At 37.5% G+C, this 7,500-nt stretch overlaps 1 protein-coding gene across 1 annotated transcript in view; it reads right to left on the bottom strand.

Moving 5' to 3' along the window:
- The window catches only part of LOC115223409 (otoferlin-like), a 602,516-nt gene that overhangs the window by 192,478 nt on the left and 402,538 nt on the right, over nt 1-7,500 (bottom strand). The window lies entirely within an intron of this gene.

The raw sequence follows: 7,500 nt of genomic DNA, 5'->3' as shown, positions 1-7,500 counted from the left end.
TTTGGTAATTTTGCGAATATGGGGTTCAACGTAGGTTCTATGTCAACGTGTGTATATAAGAATTTTTAGTGTAATGAGATAAAAAAACCAAGGCTGTGTAGATATTAGAACAAGGACCCATTTCAAATTCTGTTGACTTTTGGACTTTACTCATAGGGTATTGAAATATTACATATATATCATTCTGCCTAAAAAAATGGATTTACAACTTCAATATCCCTACATATCTTGCATCTTGCATCTATTTTCTTTCCTCCACCTCACTCTCAATTTTGTATCACATCTAAACTGACTTAACCATCCTCTTATACCATCTGCAATGAAGGGATATAATTAATAAATATCCTGGAAACAGCTGAAAGACCTATCTATAAATGTTCTAATATCTACACAGCCTTGTTTTTTTATCTCATTACACAAAAAATTCTTATATATATTTATGTATAAATATTTGCATATAAATATATGGTGGACTCTCCTGTCAAAGACAACATATGAGTGTTCAGTTTTTTTGCCGAATGACAGGCACAAATGCTTTTGTTGATAGTGATCAAATGTATGTGCTGTACATTAGCTTACTCCCTCCATATAATTGACATGGTCTGAACAGGTGCCTGGTGTACCACGCATCAGGTATTGATGCAGCTTACAAGTAAATATATGGGAAAATACAAGGTTGTATATGCAACTTACAATAAATATATGGCAAAAAAATTTGGGGATCAAATACTAGCCAAATACTTTTGAAGATTTATTCCACAACAAATGAAAATTTAGCTGAGGAATTTTTCTTTCTTTCTTTTTTTTATTCATGGAATAAACTATTGCATATAAAATATCAAATAAGAAACCAAAGTTTGAGGAAACTAGCGATGGTTTATGTTGGTGAGAGTCATTTAGTAAACTTAGTAGAATTGGCTAAGTTGGTATGTCATAGGGAGATTAGAATAGTGATGTTTCAGATAAAGCTCTCAGAGAGAGAGAGAGAGAAGGAGAAAAAGAAAAGAGAGTGAGGGAAGAGAGAGACAGATCTATGTTTTTATTTTTTATTTATTTCAAACACTTGTGGCCATTCTGTGGCATTGCCTTGAAGGGATAAATCGAACAAATCAACCCCAGGACTTACTTTTTGTTTCTTAAGCCAGGTACTTATCTATCAGTCACCTTTACTGAACTGGTAAGGAGGATGTAAACACACCAACACTGGTTGTCAAGCAGTGATGAAGGAGAAACACAAACACACATATGTTTCGGTTAACCAAGTCCACTCACAAAGATTTGGTCAACCTAGGGCTAATATTAAGATACCTGCCCAACGTGCCACACAGTGGGAGTGAACTCAAATTCATGTGGTTGGGAAGCAAGTTTCTTACCACACAGCCATACCTGTGCCTGTAAATGCTTAACAAAAAAAAAAAGCTAAAGCACCCACCTCCTTTTGGTTATGAATGACCATGGGATTGCACATAGAAAGTTCCTGTCTGAGGCACAAGCCTGGGTAAAGTTGTTTATGTAATACCAGTCTCCCCCTCTCCACACCACTGATGTTATCCAAGGGAAAGGCAAAGGCTGATACAGCTTGGCATCAGTGGTATTGCAACTCATTTCTACAGCTGAGTGAACTGGAGTAGCAGGAAATAAAGTGTCTTGCTCAAGAACACAACACAGACTGGTCCAAGAATTGAACTCACTACCTCCTAATTGTGGACCCAATGCTCTAACCACTGAGCCACGCACCTTCACATTCTTACAATAACTGTTTAGAAGATATTTCTTGTGTTTGAAAAAAAAGCTTCGCTACACCAGTGCTCATGTACTACACTGTGTGAAAAATGACCCAAATTTGTAAACTTTATTATATAATATTGAATTAAGAGAAAACTATTTCTTTCTTTCTTCGAACTGATACAGTTAATATTCCTCAAGCTGTAGCAAGCTGACAGTTGTGGAATAAACAAATGCAGCAACAGAGTTTTGCAGTGCTAACATTCTGGGAAAACAGGGCTGCGTGTAGAGTGGTCAGTACATGACCTGAAAAGTTGTGGTGGTCACATTATGGGTTATGAAATGAGAACAGTGTGTGTGTGTGTGTCTATATGTTTGTATGTGTGTACACTTGTGTGTGTGTGTCTGTGAGTGTCTATGTGTTGTATGTGTGTGTGCTTGTATGTATCTGTGTGTAGTTGTGTTTTTTTGTGTGATTGTTGTGTGGGTGTCGATATGTTTTGTATGTGTGTACACTTGTGTGTGTGTGTCTGTGAGTGTCTATGTGTTGTATGTGTGTGTGCTTGTATGTATCTGTGTGTATTTGTGTTTTTGTGTGTATGTGTGTGTGTGTGTCTATGTGTTTGTATGTGTGTACACTTGTGTGTGTGTGTCTGTGAGTGTCTATGTGTTGTATGTGTGTGTGCTTGTATGTATCTGTGTGTATTTGTGTTTTTGTGTGTATGTGTGTGTGTGTGTCTATGTGTTTGTATGTGTGTACACTTGTGTGTGTGTGTCTGTGAGTGTCTATGGTTGTATGGTGTGTGTGTTGTATGTATCTGGTGTTTGTATTTGTGTTTTTGGTGTGTATGTTTGTGTGTGTGTCTATGTGTTTGTATGTGTGTACACTTGTGTGTGTGTGTCTGTGAGTGTCTTGTGTGTATGTGTGTGTGCTTGTATGTATCTGTGGTAATTGTGTTTTTGTGTGTATGTGTGTGTGGTCTATGGTTTGTATGTTTGTGTCACCTGCATGTGTGTGTGTGAGTGTCGTGTTTGTATATTTGTGCTCACTGTATGTGTTGTGGTGTGTGTGTGGTGTGTATGTGTGTGTGGATTATGTTTGTTGTATGTGTACACGTGTGTGGTCATTGTGTGTCTGTGTTATGTGTGGTTGTTGTGTAAGTGTCTATGTATTGTATGTTTGGTGCTGTTGTGTGTTGGTGGGTGAGTGTCTATGTGTTGTATGTGTGTGTGCTTGTATGTATCTGTGTGTATTTGTGTTTTTTGTGTGTATGGGGTGTGTGTGTTGTGTCTATGTTTTGTATGTGTGTACACTTGTGTGTGTGTGTCTGTGAGTGTCTATGTGGTATGTGTGTGTGCTTGTATGTATCTGTGTGTATTTGTGTTTTTGTGTGTATGTGTGGTGTGTGTCTATGTGTTTGTATGTGTGACACTTGTGTGTTGTGTCTGTGAGTGTCTATGTGTTGTATGTGTGTGTGCTTGTATGTATCTGTGTGTATTTGTGTTTTTGTGTGTGTATGTTGGTGTGTGTGTCTATGTGTTTGTATGTGTGTACACTTGTGTGTGTGTGTCTGTGAGTGTCTATGTGTTGTATGTGTGTGTGCTTGTATGTATCTGTGTGTATTTGTGTTTTTGTGTGTATGTGTGTGTGTGTGTCTATGTGTTTGTATGTTTGTGTTCACCTGCATGTGTGTGTGTGAGTGTCTGTGTTTGTATATTTGTGCTCACCTGTATGTGTGTGTGTGTGTGTGTGTATGTGTGTGTGTCTATGTGTTTGTATGTGTGTACACTTGTGCATGTGTGTCTGTGTATGTGTGGTTGTGTGTGTAAGTGTCTATGTATTTGTATGTTTGTGTGCTTGTGTGTGTGTGTGTCTGTGAGTGTCTATGTGTTTGTATGTGTGTGTGCTTGTATGTATCTGTGTGTATTTGTGTTTTTTTGTGTATGTGTGCGTGTGAGCACATGCATGTGTGTATGTACGTATGCACATGCATGTGTGTGTGTGAGTGTCCATGTGTTTGTATATTTGTGTTAATCTGTGTGTTTGTGGTGTGTGTGAGAGAGAGAGACTGTCTATGTGTTTGTATGTGTGTGTGCTCGTGTGTGCCTTTGAGTGTATGTGTGTGTTTGTATGTGTGCACGTGTGTGTGAGTGCTTGGGTGATTAACTTCCTATCCCCCCACCCCATCTATATACATGTGTTCACTGACTGTAAACAACAAGCTCACCGTTTATACGGAGAGTACCCTTTGCTTGTACTTTCACTACAAAATCATGTCCAGGTATCTTGACACATGTTTTGGCATGTTGTAACATCATCATCGTCGTCGTCGTCGTCGCCGCCAGCGTCATTGTTCTCATCGTCATCATCATCACCATTGTCATCGTCGTCGTCATCATCACCAACATCATTTTAACATCTACTCTTCCATGCTTGTATGGGTTGGACAGTAACTGACCTCAGATGAATTTGAACTCAGAACATAAGGGAACAGGAATAGATACTGCAAGGCCTAATTTTATCTGAAGCTGTAATGATTCTACCAATGACTACAGCCACTGCAGCTACTACTACTACTACTACTACTACTACTACCACCACCACCACCACCATCTTGGCTGGAGGAAAGATAAATCTACTTTTGCTGTTGTTTAATAATTTTCCTTGCTTTAGTCTCTCAACATCTTGAGGCAACATTGTGAAATATGGCATGCCTTAGAGATTCATAAACCTGATGGAGCTCATCCCTTTTTTTAGGTATGATCACAAGTGCTTTGTTCCAGAAGACACAATCACACAGATGGAAAGAATGACTGAGAGAAAGAGAAGGATCAACTCTAGTACATTTATTGACCCTGGAAAGATGAAAAGCTTATTGGCCTTAGTGGGATTTGAACTCAGAAACCAATGTAGCCAATTGACTGCCCATCAGTAGCAATGTGTTGATAATTTGAAGATTATATCAAGTTTGGCTTCTAGTTCAAAACCAGTCTGGGATGATGTACACATCCAAGGGATTAAAAATATAAAAGAGTAGAGTAGTTGTAATAGAAATATTTCATTTCCAAAGTTATGATTAATTAATAAACTAAATAATTACAATCTCGTTGGCAATAACTCATCTCTGACTTAAGGATATTAAAATCATCTTAATCTCCCTATTGCATGCGGTAATTTGATGATAAAATTTACAGTCTTATGAAAGCTGTAGTTTTAAGGGGATATGGCAAAAGAAGTCAAGTTGCTCATATCCTTTGTCTTTTTCAAGGGTATTAGCATTGTAATTAAGGTGACACTGATCTAACTGGGAATTAGCTGTGGAATGAATTCAATAAATATGTCATGCTATCAGGGATTTTCCTTCTTCATAAAATTTATAGGTGTAAGCGACTTTAATATTTCCTTGTTTAATTATGTGTCTAATACAGAAAATGTTCACAAGCAAAATATAAAACTAAATTTTTTTTTTTCAATCCCTGGAAATCAAAGTAGAAACAAAAGCAGTTGTTTCCCACCTCCGTAACTCACTTCTATGGAATTATGTATTGATAAATTATATGATGCAGTGTGATGCTTCTAATCATTGCAAGAGAAAATTTTTGATGCACAACACACCACCTAATCATTGCAAGAGAAAATTTTTGAAGCACAACACAGCACCTAATCATTTAAGATTAAACTTATTTCCGTCATTATACCACAAAAGCTTTTCCTAAATAGATTTGGTACGAGGCTACTCAACAACGTGTAAATCAACTGTTACCATTATAGTTTTGAAGATACGTGAAGGCAAACACTTATAAAAAGGAGATAATTTCTACAGACAAAGTGGACTAAGATTTTGGTTTTCTTACTTTCCTTTCCTTTCTTCAATTTCCACTTTTTGCATCAACCTTCTACACGTTTCTCTTATTTTTTTTACTCACATTTTCTATTAGACCAGCATCCTAGCTTTCAAATATGTCTAATAATATGCACTGAACCTGAAAGATTGCTTGGAGTTGCATGGCTTGCTATATAAACCTGCCAAACTACTGTATCATTCCAGCTCTTTTTAAAATTGTATATGTTAAATGATATTAACCCTTTCATTACCAACCCGGCTGAAACCGGCTCTGGCTCTGAATACAAATTTCTAGTTTTGAATTAAAATCTTCCACCAAACCTTAGTCACAATATGTGTTCCTAACACTAGCTCAATGATAACTAAGTTATTCTACTAAATTCTTTGTTATATTTAAAGTAATTGAAAGAAACACAGAGCATCTCAAAATAAATGCAGTAACGAAAGGGTTAATCTCTCACTGGATAGTGTACTTGTTTTTGTTGCTCCTACCTATAACAGAACAGTAAAATTTATACACACACACACACACACACACACACACACATATATATATATATAATATACACTCTTTACTCTCTTTTTTACTCTTTTAGTTATTTCAGACATTTGACTGTGGCCATGCTGGACCACTGCCTTTAGTTGAGCAAATCAACCCCAGGACTTATTCTTTGTAAGCCTAGTACTTATTCTATCAGTCTCTTTTGCCAAATCGCTAAGTTACAGGGATGTAAACACATCGGCATTGATTGTCAAACTATGTTGGGGGGACAAACACAGACACACACACACACGTACACACACATACATATATATATATATATATATATATATATATATATACACACACACACACATATATATGATGGGTTTCTTTCAGTTTCTGTCTACCAAATCCACTCAAAAGCTTTGGTCGGCCCAAGGCTATAGTAGAAAACATTTGCTCAAGGTGCCACGTAGTGGAACTGAACCTGGAACCATGTGGTTGGTAAGCAAGCTACTTACCACACAACCACCTGTACGCCTATTATATATAATCATCATCATTTAGCATCTACTCTCCATACTGGCATGGGTTGGATGGTTTGACTGGAACTGGTAAGCCGGAGAGTTGCACTAAGTTCCAATCTGATTTGGCATGATTTCTACAGCTGGATGCCCTTCCTAATGCCAACCACTCCAAGAATGTAATGGGTACTTTTTACGTGTCACTGGCACATGCGCTTTTATGTGCCACCAGTATTGATGCCAGGTATGTGTTACTGGCGTCAGCCATGGCTATGATTTTACTTGGTTTGACGAGTCTTCTCAAGCACACCTTACCTGCAAAGGTCTTGGCCACTTATATGTATATATCTCTTTTACTCTTTTACTGGTTTCAGTCATTTGACTGTGGCAATGCTAGAGCACCGTCTTTAGTTGAGCAAATCGACCACAGGGCTTATTCTTTGTAAGCCTAGTACTTATTCTATCAGTCTCTTTTGCCAAACTGCTAAGTTACAGAGACATAAACACACCAGCATCGGTTGTCAAGTGATGTTGGGGACAAACGCAACACACAAACATATACACACACATACATACATACATATATACATATATATATATACGATGGGCTTCTTTCAGTTTCTGTGTACCAAATACCCACTCACTAGACTTTGGTCGGCCTGAGGCTACAGTGGAAGACACTTGCCCAAGTTGCCACGCAGTGGAACTGAACCTGGAACCATGTGGTTCGTTGGCAAGCTACTTAGCACACTTACTGTTATATTATAAGTAGGATCAACAAAAAAGAAATATTCAACTGTGTGGTTGAGAATCAAACTTCTTATCACACAGCTATATCTATCTATCTATCTATCTATCTATCTATCTATCTATCTATCTATCTATCTATCTATCTATCTATCTATATATGTATATATATATA

The sequence above is a fragment of the Octopus sinensis genome, linkage group LG23 (assembly GCF_006345805.1).
Source record: "Octopus sinensis linkage group LG23, ASM634580v1, whole genome shotgun sequence".
Classification (NCBI taxonomy): domain Eukaryota; kingdom Metazoa; phylum Mollusca; class Cephalopoda; order Octopoda; family Octopodidae; genus Octopus; species Octopus sinensis.
Note: the sequence above shows the minus strand (reverse complement) of the source record. Positions and strands in the feature narration are given on the sequence as shown.